At 45.9% G+C, this 12,939-nt stretch overlaps 1 protein-coding gene across 1 annotated transcript in view; it reads left to right on the forward strand.

The window, feature by feature from the left end:
* Positions 1-7,876: 7,876 nt before the first annotated feature.
* The window catches only part of Cyria (CYFIP related Rac1 interactor A), a 107,776-nt gene continuing 102,713 nt past the window's right edge, over positions 7,877-12,939 (forward strand). Inside the window, exon 1 of the mRNA XM_038318831.2 lies at positions 7,877-7,927. The gene's annotated coding sequence lies outside the window, so the exon portion shown is untranslated. The remainder of the gene's footprint in view (positions 7,928-12,939) is intronic.

Genomic DNA, 12,939 nt, shown 5'->3' on the forward strand with positions numbered 1-12,939 from the left:
GGAGACATGACTCAATTCAGGCCCATGCCATAGTTTAGGAGTTCTTAGAGAAGTGTGAAGGAAATTTGATGCCTCGCCAATAGAAAATGGCATGCTAGATATGCCACAGGCTGTAGACCTGCGAATCAGAATTGGAGAGGATATTCCTTCAGCATCAGGAGGATAAAAACACCATAGTTTGTGTTCCAGCTCTGTAGTTCACTTGCCCCAAGGCCTCGAAACAACCTTCTCTCTCCGGGCCTCAGTTTCTCCGATGTGTCTAATAAAGACATTAAATGAGACCACCTCCTATTCTGTTTCTACTCTCAAAGATGGTAAAATAACTAAATGCATGTAATAAAAGGTTGTGTCCCCTTTCTGTCTGGGACCGCCCCTCCCCCTCCACACACATTAAATAAATGCACTGAAACCTGGGTATGAACAAAATGCAAATCAGAAATCTGCATTTATGTATGAAAATACGAAAATCACCAGATTTTCTAAAAATCTTCCATCTCTCCTTGTATTAACAGATGGGACACAGTTTGATGGAGCCGATCAGATGAAGCAGCTGCCATCTTCGTCACCACACCACATGAGTGACACTAATGAGACAGGTGAAACATCCAAGAGCCCAAGACATGTGCTTCAAGAAACCACTGCTGCTCTGCCAGGGTCCTAGTGGGCCTGTTGGTGGGTTTGTCATCAGGTCTAAAAATAGACCATGTGGGTAATATTTACCCTAATGATGATGATGATTATTTATAGTCTTCCCAGCTCAGCAGGCTAGTGTCCCGGGAAGAACAAAGGATGCTCGATATAATTAAAACAAAGAAAATTTCGAGGTGATGGCATATGAGAAAAGGGGGTGTTTCAACATCAGAAGTAGGGACGGCTCTGTTAGATTTGAAGAATTATCAATTATTGGGAGTTTATTTTAGAGTCAAACAAGATTTGTAGGTGTATGGTTTGATGCACCCACAAAAAATGCATCCTAACACTTCTTTTCTGGTGAAAAAAAAAGGTTTGCATTACTCTTGTAGATTTGCATGTTTCATATCCTCATAAATAATTTGAAAGGGAAAGTCTCCTAATCTGTGAGTCTTGAAAATAGAGCAACTCAGACGAATTCTGAGGATAGTTATTAGGTATACATCATTTTTCTAGCATTGGGAATGCAGATGGTGTGTGTGTGTGTGTGTGTGTGTGTGTGTGTGTGTGTGTGTGTGTGTGTGTGTGATTTCTAAATTAAAACTCTGATGTGTGCTATGGAATAGAGTTCAGGAAAGACCTTATTACATTTCGTATGAAAGGGTGGGGGGATGCCTCACAAAGTTTAAAGGCAGAGAGGTGTGGTGCAGCATTTTGCTTTTAAGATTATAAAGACACTAGCAGGAAGAGCAACCAAGTACAGACAATAGATGAGCTCTGTCCTGGTGTGATTGGGAGCCATTGGAGGGTTTCAATGAAGGAGCTTCCACATCCAAGTTTCTTTAAGAGGATCGCCCAGGCTGCAGCAGGACAGCGGATTGAATGAAATAAGAATATCATTGGGAAACCATTCAGAAGCCATTACAACTCAAGTGAGAGTTGATAGATGGTTTCTAGTAGGTAATGGAAAGAAAGCAGAAGACAGTGATTGTGGAGACTGCTCAGTACACAAGGCTTACTGCACAAGTGTCAGGACTGAGAGTTGGAACACCCAGAACAAGGTGGCTAGTTGGACCAGCCTAATATGTGAGGTCTGGATTCATGTGAGAGGCCCTGCCTCAAAATAAGGTGGAGAGTAATAGAGGAAGACAACACACACCCGCGTTTGGCCTAAACACACATGCATGCACACACGCATGCACACACACACATGCACAGAAGATAACTGTAAATTGTTAATATGTAGAGTTCCCTGTAAAATTCAATAATCGAAGGCATTGCTCAAACAGTTAAAGACTTTTTTTGAAAAATGCTCAAATGGCCACTTACATGGCGATTATTAATTACATATAATCATATACACGTAGCATGACATATTCACATGTTAGCATGGCCTGCCAAGAAGCTCCATGGAGTCAGCTTCATTGTCTGTGGTAAGACTCCAAATGCTGTTTTCAGACCTGGACTCTTGTTTTCCAGATGCTTAAATTTGACAAAATCTCTAGTAGGAAGAGAAAGCACCTTAAACTATGTCTGAACTAAGTCTGTTCACTTGTTCATTAATATGTTTCTTGGGAATAAAAAAACACATGAATGAATAAGGAGGAGGAGAAAAAAAAGAAAGAAGGAGAAGATGAAGAAAAGAAGAGGGAGGAGGGGAAGAGGAAGAAAAGGTGACCGATGTCTAATAGATTCAAGACCTGATCCTCAACTGTGAGTCATTACACCTTTGTTTGGCTTTCATGACTATGATTCAGCTTGAAGAGTTGAATAATTTACACCAAGCCTTAATTTTCTGAACTATAAAATGGGTACAGTCATAAGTGACCCCTACTTACCTGTTTGTGATGCCACGTAGATGACTAGGATATGCCTTTAAAATGCTTTAAGCCTTCGCTCAAAGCTCCCTTAATGTGTCATTACTCCGTTGGTAGTGATTTTGGAGATCATGTAAGCTTTAAGGGTGGCAAGGTTGGGTCTCCTAAAGTAGGTGACTCATTGGTCAAAAGGCACCAAAATTGATACCATCAGCAATTTTGGATTTAACTAGGCAGCCAAGGATTGAGGTCAACCAACCTATTGAAAGTACCAGAGGATTTGTACTTGGAAGAGAGAAGCTGTACTCCAAAGCCTTGAGAGTAGACACCAAAAGAATAAAAATAAATTTAGAATTGAAAATAAATACAATTACATTTCAAATCTGGTAACTTGAGTGGCATCAGGCTCTGTGTTGGTCCTCATTAATTCCGTGGACTTTTCTTCTTTTGTTCAAACTTCTGTTCAGCACATAATAAACACTCATTAAATGTCAGTTGCATATACAATGTTATAATGAACACTTTCCCAGGTTTGGTTCAAGACTAAGGGAAGAGAGAAGTATGCTAATGCCTTACTGCTGTTGGAGGAAGAAGAAAGCCTAGATCTACACACTAACCCAGTCTGTCAAGCTCCTGTAGTTTTCTTGACTTCCTGGCTTACAAGTGTTCCCTCTCTTTTTTTTTCTTTAACTACTGTGCTGGCCTTGCCCCTTTCAGTCCCTGGGATGTATAATTTTCTCTGTCCCTGACCACCATTTTGCTCTGCTTATACAAAAACTTGTTTATTGGCCCCATTTTTTGGATGGATGGATGGATGGATGGATGGATGGATGGATGATGGATGAATGGATGGATGAGTGGGTGGATGATGTCTACATCTACATGACTGGCTGTGTGACAGATGAAGTGTTTACTCCAGAGCTCCTTATATTCAGTGTTCAGGGCTCTGGTCAAATGACTGATAAGAACCAAACTGAGTTTTTACATTCATCTGAAACAGTCAGACATATTTTCCCAACTTCATTAATAGATGTCTTCATTTTTGGCAAATATCTAAAAAAATAGTCAGACTGCAATGAATGGTCCACTCTTTTAACTAGATTCACTGAATATTAACTTTTTATTGGATGTTCTCAGGGGTGCTTGGAAGTTATAAATATTGGTAAAACATAAACCTTGGCCTCCCAAGGTCATGATCTAATTGAGAGTCATGTTTAGGATGCTCATTGTTTATGAACTTCATAACTGTGAATGTTTCCTTATTAAAACTTATTTTTAGAGATGGGAGAGATGGCTCAACAGTTAAAAGCATTTGATATTCTTACAAAGGACTTGGATTTGATTCCAGCACCCACATGAGCAGCTTATACTTGTCTGTAATACCACCTCCAGGGTATTCATTGCCCTCTTCTGGCCCCTTTGGGCACTTCACACACTTGATACACATAAGATGAATAATATATATTAAAGTATGGTTTTTTAACACCAAAACTAATATGCTCAATGCTTTTGAGACTTTTTTTTTTACTGTCTTGCCTCAACCAAAAAGTACTTGTTATCCTAATATCAGTACATGTTCCCAGTGACTGAGATCATGGACATTGTCTTTTTAGCACTCATATTATGTCCATCTTGTGGGTTATACTGTACTGCACTGAACTCATTCCATGCTTTCTGTTGACAGCTTCAGTGTCTAAAGTGGTCCTGAAACACAGAGCCTAGTTCTGTACAATGGGTCCCCAACACAAGAGGGCAATGATGCTCGGTAAAGCGAAAACATGCACATTAGGTCCGCTCTGCACAGGCACAGGGGACAGTACTGTCGGCCATGGAGTCAATGCCAGCGAACCAACAATATAGATTAAGTGTGATGTCTCTAAATAGAAACCATGACTGTTTGCTGGTGTGTTAATGAAACAACTAGAGGCTTATAGACACCTAATCCCATGTCTCCCCTAGATGCTATAGTCCAGTTTGTGCCACAAGCTCAAATGTGGTGACTTGATAGAACACGGTTATTGTGAATAAGGAGAAATGACAGTTTGATCAGCTGATGCCCCAAGGACAGCTAAGTGGGGGTGACTATGAGGGTGTGAGGACCACATTATGGAAAAAGTCATTACAGAGGGGTCACTTTTGAACACAGTCTTTAAACGTATGAGCAGAAGGTCAATGGATGCATCTGGATGGCAGGTCATTCAAGGATGGGAGAGCTGTGAATAAAGAAGGGGGGGAGATGAAAGACCTTACCAATGGAGCAGCCGAGTGATATGTCACTAAGCTATGGTACAGGTAGGGGCTTTTAGCCACTACAGTTTCTCTGCATAGTTTAAGCTATAGTTTCTATATCAGGGAAATATGGAGGATGTCAGCTGTGAAAATTGGCTCAGAAATGCATAATCAAATCTATTATGCTCCCGCTGAAGCCTGGCCCATGTTTCCACAGAAACCCCTAGTTACACAAAGGGACCCTAGCCAGCCATTGGCAAGACGACTAGATTTTCCTGGAGGTCACTAGAGTAATGTCAGAGGGGAAAGGACGGTGAAGTACGATGCACTTCCTGGTGACAGCAATGACTTGGGACAGCAAAAGTACTGTTAGCTTGTAGCATATAGGACAGAGGAGAGAGAGCACCCTGGAGAAAGGACACAGAATCCTTCCGTCTCCCCACCGTGCCTCCACCTATGATGGACCCTGCCTACCAGTAAGTCCAAACCTAGAACTCACTTGACATCCAGTACAATTCAGGGCACACAAGAGGACGCCATTATAAAAAGTTTTTCTTAACCTGGTAGTGGTGGTGCCTTTGATACCAACACTCAGGAAGCAGGATCAGTCAGAACTCTCTCTGTAGGTTCAAAGCCAGCCTGGCTACACAGTGAAACCCTGCCTCAAAAAAAATAAGTAATTATTAATTAATTAATGAAAATAAAATAAATAAAATAAAAAAGCTTTTCTTTCACAGTTCCAAAGCAATTAATATATGCCCATATATCAGCCACTAAAACAGGAGCTTCCTAAATCCCACCTTGTAGAAAACAATCCAAATGACAAAGTAACCTATTATAAGTTTACACTGCTTGTCCCAAGGCCCCTTAAGGAATCATTAGTTTCTCTGTTAAGGCTTGGAGGTGGGGGAACTCTCCTCAGTTCGCCCTTCTGGGTCTCCACTCTGCTTCCGTTTGCGTAGTGCGCTGTCCTGTGGCATCTACCTTGTTCCTCTGTATGAAATGTTCCTGGCCTATTCACTGCCTGTTGAAAGCTAGGTCATCTCCGTTTAGCAAGACCCCCAGAAGCTTTTTCTCCCACGATAAATTCCTTCTATTCTGGGTCTAGATGGGCCACATCTTCATTCTAACCTCTGGTTTTGTCCTGTCCTGGCCTGGGCTGGCAACTTTTCTGTGTCATCAAAGGCCTGCGACAAGTTCTCATCCCATCATTTGGTAAAGTTCCTAGCATTTGGTTGGTGTGGTCCAGCAAAACAAAAACTCCACCACCCAAAGAGGATGTCCTTGAAGTTAATTGAATTGAGATAGTAAGGTTCACGTAAACAAGCATGCGCTGTAAATGAATACCATCGGGAATACAATCTGAACTTACCTGCCCCTAATTGACAGTTTAATTTCACTGTAATCTTTATTATGATAACTTCTGAACTTGTCATTAGCGTTACTGATAAAGTTGAAAGACTATTCCATCTGATTATCGTGTCTTAGGAAACACTTAATTATTAAATTCCATACCGATAATTAGAAAACCCTATTATTTGATAATGGGCTCAGCAATACTTACACAGGTACCCCTCAGTGACTGAGACAGAAACCATCGCCAAACACGCCGAAGTGAAATGTCAAACATCTAGTCATCTCTGCTCACCAACATGAGCCGCACTGCTAGAGATGGAGGGTGTAAAATAAAAAGTCTGCTCAGCTTAGAAAATGCTAGTGCTCCGGGTATGAGTGACAGCTGGGTCTGATTCATTCGGGACCTTCCCTCTGACGGCTGGCCAAAGTTAAAGGTAGACAGAATAAGGAAAAGAAAAAAGATAGAGGGGTGTGTGTGTGTGTGTGTACGTGCATGTGTGCGTGCATGTGTGTCTGGGAGAAACAAGAAAAGGCTAAGACAAAGCGAGGAAAATATATCTAATAGAACCATAACAAAATAAATTGTTGGACTAACAATAGAGGTTAGTGCAGGACAGAGGACCTTGGGAGACTGGTAACCCAAGGACCATTTCCAACTGAGAGAGTCTATTATTCTAGCCTGCCCAGACCCTGTCTGAATTCTTGCCAAAACTGATCCCAAAACTCCACGAAGCAGTCCCTGGGAGTCTGTCAGAGACACTTGCGGTCAGAGCCTCAGGGAGACTTAGGCAGAGCAAATTTCTTCTTGGGGACTCACACTGGCCTCAGGAAGATGACAGTGCCCGAGGATACTCTCCCTGAAGCTGATAGTTTTGTGGGCCCCAGGCTTTTCCTCCTTCTGTCCCCAGCCCACAAACTATCCGAAGAGGCTATGGCGGTCAGCACAGAGCCTGACACACTGTTTAATATTGCATAAATTTTAGAACCATCTTCCCTAGTTGACTGAAAAGAGCAGTCGAACTGGGGAGGGGTGGTCTGCAAGGCACAGACACACTACCAACAGGGGCTCTGACTCACAACCTGTTCAGCATGGCTCTGTCCTCGGGGCTTCCGGAAGCTCCCTCTCGTTAATGCACAAAGCCTCCTATGGTAGATGGTTTTGAAACAATGATCACATAATTATTAATGTAGCATAATAGTTTAAGATACTTTCTCCTTTCGCCGGAGAATTTTAGACTTACTGTTTAGAAGACCGTTGCATTTCAAAGGTTAAGCATTTGGGAAGACGTTTAAGGAGATCCCATCCAATAAGAGCGGCCCTTGAGGCTGGGTCCGTGTCAATAGGATAGACGGGGAGGTGGAAGGTAAAGCCAGGTTCGTAATCCAAAGTAACTTGAGAGCGGGGACTAGAGCTTTGGGGTGATCTGGTATGGGCACTAGTTTCAGTGTGGGTGTATGCCAGTGACTTGTGGGGATTGTGTCTTTGGGGGATCTTTTTGTTTGAAGTGGAAGGGTGGGTATGGAGGAATTCAAGCTTTCTAATGAGTAACAAGGCAAGTGGCCCAGGCTGAGGGACGGCAGGGTTACTATGAGCCGAGGGACAGTGCTAGATACTGGGTTCAACTCCTAGTTAGTGCCTAGCCTGCCTAGAAGAAGGGAATCAGGCTGCCTGGTGACAGCGGGGTGGGATTCCCGGGCCAGGGATGGGCGGAGCGGGGGCGGGGCGGGGGCGGGGCAGGGCGGGGCGGGGCTGGAAGCAGACTCTCGGGCTGCGGCTGCCGCGGGAGAGGCTTCCACAGCGGCGGAGCGAGCAGCGGAGCGCGAGCAAGGCAGCGGCGGCGGCAGCGGCAGCGGCGGCCGTGGGGACAGCGGCGGCAGCGGAGGCGGCGACTCCGGTGAGCGTGGGGCGGACGCGGCTGGGGCGCGGCAGGGAGCGCGGGTGGGGACCCGCCGGGAAAGGCACTGTGGAGGCGCGGGGGCCTCCCGGGCTCGGGACATGGTGGAACGGGGCGACCATGGCCCTCCTCGCCTAGCTCGGAATGTCCTACAGCCCTGGGCAAGGGAGGGAGGCAGCTCAGACTCGGTCTTGAACCCTTCATCTTGATGCCCGAACCAAAGGTCTGTGGGTCCGTCCGTTGCTCGCGCTCGCCGGGACTTTCTCCTGATTTTATTCCTTTTCCTGACGACTCCCTTCACCCCCCAACCACTCCCACCCCCAAGAACCTTCATCCCCAGAGCTATTTTTCAGGAGATCCCAATCTTACCCCCTTGGAGTTCCCTTTCGAGGGCCCCTGCTCCCCATCTTTTTGCAGACCCAAGGCGTGGATGAAGCCCGCCCCGGGCCCATGCACACCTGGCCCCTTCTGCTGCCACCTGCCACAGAAGTGCTTAGCCAGCACACTAACTGCTGTGCCCAGGACCTTGCCTCCGCTGCATCCACTCCTCCTCACATCAGAACTCCTACCTGGAGTCCAACAGGAGGAGACTTTTCCAAGCTGGAGCTTTGGGAACAATTTGACCCACTTCCCAAGGCGCTGGTCTCAGGCCAGCCGTGCTTTTTGGTAGACACACCTGTCTTTTTTGCCAGCTGAGGGACTGACAGGAACACCTCCTGCCAAAATGTACCAGCCCATCCTGAGTACTTCTCCAAGCTGCTAAACTTTCTGGCCTCTGTCCCCAGAGACAAGATCCAGGGCCTTTGCCATTTAATTCTGCTAAAGCTCCAACCCCCATCCCTGTAAAGATCCCAGAATTCTGTCAGCCATCCTTGGAAAGGAGGGGTCCAGTACTCTTAGGGCCACCATTCTGGGTTCTGGGCAGATTTCTTCTCCTCTGTGGGTGATCCCCTGCCTGCTCCATAGAGAACCCCAGTCACAGTCACAGGCTCCCAGAAGCTCAGTGGTTTCCCTATTAGAAACTTTCCCTATGGGCAGCAGTCACCACCTCTTCTAGATTGGCCCAGGCCATCCGCACAGTGTTGAGTTCCTGGGGCATGGAGAGCTGGGCTGGGACCATGCAGGGCTAGGACCCATCCTGGGCAGCAATAGGAGGTGTTGCCTGGCCAGGCCTCTACTTGGGAAGACCAGCCTGTTTGGGTTGTTTGCCGTCGGACTGAATTTCATGTAGCTCCTAGAGGGTTTTGAGGGTTTCTTGTCAAGAGAGGAGGCAGAATAGGGGCTGTTTTCCCTGCCTATTCCTGACTGTCTTGTGTTGCTATGGTGACACTTTTGCCTCTTCCTCCCCCTGACTCTTCTGGGAGCTGGTTTTTATTGGTCTGTTGTCCTGTCTTTTATGGCTCTAATTTCTTTCTACTTGCTCTGAAATAAACAGTCATAAACATGGGCACTGGGCCCAGGCTGGGGGCTGGCAGAACTTTACCTCCTGCAGGCCCCAAGCTCCTGCAAGGAGAGAAGACTGAATGGGGAAGGGTGGGATGGGACTACCATGCTGCTTCTGGCTCTCAGCTCTGGGGAGGAGACAGTAGGATCCCAGGTGCATAGTTGGTAGCACACTGCTGGGGGTGCCAAACACTTGTGGTAGCTCAGTGGGGGTACGTTCATGTTCAGGATAGTATTGTAGGGGAGGGAGAGCCCCCACCCCCACTTTGCAGATGTAGCAACTAAGCTCAGAGCAAGTTGTTTTCCATGGGCTCCCGGTGCTGGGAGCACACAGTCAGCCCTCAGGGTTGATGAATGAAGAGATGTCATGGAGCTGATATATGGGTCTCCTACCTCCCATTCTCTTGTACTCCCTGCTCTGTCTCCTGGAGGACTTCTGTGCATCAGGAAGTTAATTAGAAAGGGTTCCAGTCCCTTAACCCTGGTTGAGCTACTGCACCCTCTGGGGACACAAGCTGCCTTCCATGCCCTTTGTGCATCCTGAACCCTAAGTGCTGGAGACCCAAGTTGACAGCAGAGTGAAGCCACTTGTGACTTCCTGTTTTTACTCAGCATTGAGAAGAATTCAATTTGCTTGTGTTCCCAGAGCCTAGATGCGACCGGATGAGCCAAGGACAGAGAGCCAGCCCCGAGTGAGGAGTTCCCAGAGAGCTAACACCCCCTCCCCCCCCCCCCCCCCCCCCCGGGCCAGAGTATCACTCACTGTCTCCTGTCAGTGACACTCCTAGTTCTCTTTCTCTTCCTTGCATTTTCTCTGTCTCCCCTTTTGTATGGCAATGCTCTGGGCTTGTTGTGTTAGGGCAGCATGGGAAGGCAAGGGCATTAATGGCCTGCCTCACTGCTGTCGCCCATTGAGCCAGAGGAAGTCCGTTCACTCACACGGACCTCATTCTGTCTTTAAAGAGGACTTGACAGAATCTTTAGCTTCCCTGCTTGATATTGCTTCTTCTTTCATGATGGCATGGATTAGCCTATCAGGTACGTTTTGATTGGTTGGAAGGCCTTTACTTCAGATTAAAGAGATGTCTTGAGCCACTATTGACAAGTTGAAAAATTCAGGATTTTAAGGCATAATCTCTCAAGGCTAGTGGCATTTTCCCAAGTTATTTTGTGGCGTGTTCACGGAATGCACGTCTTCGTTTCTCCACCTTATGTTTATATACCAAATACAGTGCGGGTGTCTTGGAGCCACTACTCCCATTTGTAAACAATGTGGTCGGCAGAAGAGGGAGACCTCACGATAGAGTCTTGTCATGCGGTCGGAGGAGTGATTTGACAAAGGGGACAGGTGATGTGGGATCTAGAGATTGCTCTTGGTCAGGTAATTCCTTAGGGTTGACTCAGGCAGTCTGGGCTTTGTGGCTGAAGACCAGCTCCTGTTCTCTTGGGAAGCCTTCATTTACCTTCACAGAATGGGATTATTGTCAAAGAGAACACCTCCTTTAGTTCTGGTGAGCACACATCTAAAAGCCTGCCCTATATACCTCCGGGACTTTTGACTCCTTCAAAGTAGCCTCTCCTGGCTGTGGTGTCACAAGAATTCCAAGATTAGGTCTTAGGGTGGTCGGAAATAGGGAGGATGTTGGCAGTCAGATGTGAGTTGAAGTTCCGTTCTGGTGTGCTCTGGCTGTGGAATCCTGAAAGCCCACCTAACCTCACCCAGCCGCCATTCCTGTGACAGTCAAACTCCAGTACTTAGACTTGCCTTCTTTGGGAGTCAATGTCTTGTGTGTTTCCAGGGCCTGGCGTGGTGCCAATCTAACAACAAACTAGCTGTTATGTAGTTGTATTGATTAGAAAGGAGTTCTCTCATTACCGGGCCTCTGGGACCTCTTAAAATCCCAGGAGGTGGCTGTCTGGATGGGTTCAGGCCCTTGGACATCTATCTATTCATTATCTAGGAAAGTTAAAGATTGCCCACCCTCAGACTCCTAGCATTGCTAGTTAATCAAGTTGTATGTCACCAGATAAGCCATGTCCTCCACCACCAGGGTAAGTGCCAGTCTCTAACAGTTTTTGAAATGCAAACAAACTTCCAGAGTTGCAGGAATGCGTTTTATCTATGAGAATCCTTTAAAATAAATGTTTTCTAAAAAAAAAAAAAAAAATCCTGGACCTATCTAGCTGCCCCCTTATTTGTTTTTTAAAGGGAGAATATCTATGTTTATGTATTTGCTTGTCTCTATTCTGCAGTTAAAGAAACGGGGGCAGGGAAGCAGAATCTCTTGCATGGTGTTGTCAGCTAGTAAGAGGCAGGGCCAGAATTTAAAACTAAGTTCCGCTTACTCTTGGTGCCATGGCATACAATTTTGTCATTTTCTTGGCTGGCATGTCAATGACCTAAAATAAGTGTGTTTGGAGACTACGAGTGGATTTTAGTACGGGTGGAACTTGTCTGTGCCCTAACTCAGACTCATAGTAAATATTTAGAGAGTTTATTAGAGTTTTGCTCTCAGTGCAGCATTAACGAGGCTTTCTGCTGCTGGCTGTGGGTTGCTTTCTACAAGTGGTGAATAGAAGAGGAGGTTGATATGTCTTGGTTAAAAAAGAAGGGTTGATGGAATTCAAAGTACTTTTGTTTGCACAAGAATGGATCTTCAGTTTGTTATTAAAATAGCCCAAATCATTGGTCAGGCCAGGATTTTATCACCAGACATATGAATGGAAAACCTCACAAGTGTTTCCCTGGAATGTGGATATAGGGACAGATTATCCTAGACAGAGTTGGAATAGTTGACGGCAGGCTTGGGGACAGGGAGCTTTTCAAAGGCGAAGATGATGTGGATGTAGTCTGCCGGTACATCTCATGTCTAGGAAGAAAAGAGTGAGAAGTAGTTTGAGAATTGCTCCCTAGCCTTCCCTAGGTGAGATAGAAGCCAGCATTTCCTTAGGACCCCTGCTGCTCCAGCTGCCCCAGGTGCTGAAGACAGGGACCACATTTCCCAGCAGTCTGCTTACCAGGTCCAGCTGAGCACTGTAGACAGATGCGTTTCTACTTGCAATTATCTCAGGGCCTGAGCCTGGTGTCTGCTTCTTTAATGACTTCACTTTCTAATAAAAATTCTGTATGGCATAGATAATTAGATTTTTAAAATGAAACTGGGAAATAGAGTGCCCCAAAGAGTTTAATTGCAGTTTTATGATGGATCAAGCATAAAAATGGGACCATTCATTCCTATAACAAATGCATACCATATGGGTCCTTGCCCTTTGCTTGCACAGGGTTGAGAGCATACAGATCAGTATGGTATCATCCCTGCCCTCATGTAGCCCTCCCTCCAAAGGCAAAAGCCCCTGCGTAAGCATGGCCGGAGTCAAAAAACAGTTATCTAGAGGAAGAGGGAAAATGACGCAACAGAGCCCATTCTCCTCTGCCAGTTAGGTGCCATCTGAGGGCATACCAGTTCTCCCTTGAGTGCTGAAACACAAAAGCATGTGCCCAGGAATAACAGCTGGGTTCAGCAGTCAGCATCCAGTCTAACATCCAGGATAAGGGAGGAGCAAGCCCC

The sequence above is a fragment of the Arvicola amphibius genome, chromosome 2 (genome assembly GCF_903992535.2).
Source record: "Arvicola amphibius chromosome 2, mArvAmp1.2, whole genome shotgun sequence".
Lineage (NCBI taxonomy): Eukaryota > Metazoa > Chordata > Mammalia > Rodentia > Cricetidae > Arvicola > Arvicola amphibius.